Consider the following 940-nt stretch of genomic DNA (forward strand, 5'->3'; position numbering starts at 1 on the left):
AAAAAAAAAAAAAAAAAAAAAAAAAAAAAAAAATTGAAATAATATGGCAGCCCTAGAATTCTGTTTTATTTGTAGGTAATATTCAACATTCAAAAACATTCAACAGGTACTTACTGAATTCTATGACACAATCATCATGCTAATTATGGTAGTATAAAAGGAATGTTCTAAACAGCCTCTCCAAGAAAATGTAACTACAGGGAAGTGATATTAAACAAAATATGAATGTAATTCAATTATAATTACAGTAAATTCCTAGTATATTTTCATGAATGATGATACACCTATAAGATAAAGGAGAAATGCCAAGTATTCTGAAATCTGTAACAGAAGAATAAAAGTTATCTAGATGGTGAAGTGGGCGGTCAGGGAAGTGATCCTTGAGAAATAATGTTTACTTCAGAAAGTGAGAATTAAAAAAAATTATCCAGGAAAAGGGATAAATAGAATGAGGTGGTGGTTTACTTCCAGGTAGAATAAATAATTCCTTGAAGCAGCAAGACATATTTACAGCCAAAAAAAAAAGTGGCGTATTTGAAAATTAGGAAAATAGTAAGCCAGTCCTAAAATGTCAGAATGTCTTCTAAAGCAAATACAGACTCTCAAACAGAAAGCAAGAAGGATTAGAGAAGGCAAAAATAATTAGCCATTTCAAGGGTTTAGTTTATGCTCTGAAAAGTGCTTTACATGTCACGTGGCATTAAAGATTCAACTTCAAAAATATTCTCAATGAGTTGGTGTTAGACCAGTTTTTCAGAGGGAGAATCTGGAGCTTGAAGAATTACAGTTGCCCAGATATGCTAATTAAAGTTAGCAGGATGGACATTTTCATCCAGAGCTATATGACTCTATTATCTATTTTCTTTCTACTCAGCTCTTTGTTTTTCCTCACTTCAGTCCTGAGTTCACTACAACTGTTTTTTTTTTTTTTTTTTTTTTT

Source organism: Fukomys damarensis, unplaced genomic scaffold, assembly GCF_012274545.1.
Source record: "Fukomys damarensis isolate Sample0158 unplaced genomic scaffold, DMR_v1.0_HiC HiC_scaffold_16, whole genome shotgun sequence".
Taxonomy (NCBI): Eukaryota; Metazoa; Chordata; class Mammalia; order Rodentia; family Bathyergidae; genus Fukomys; species Fukomys damarensis.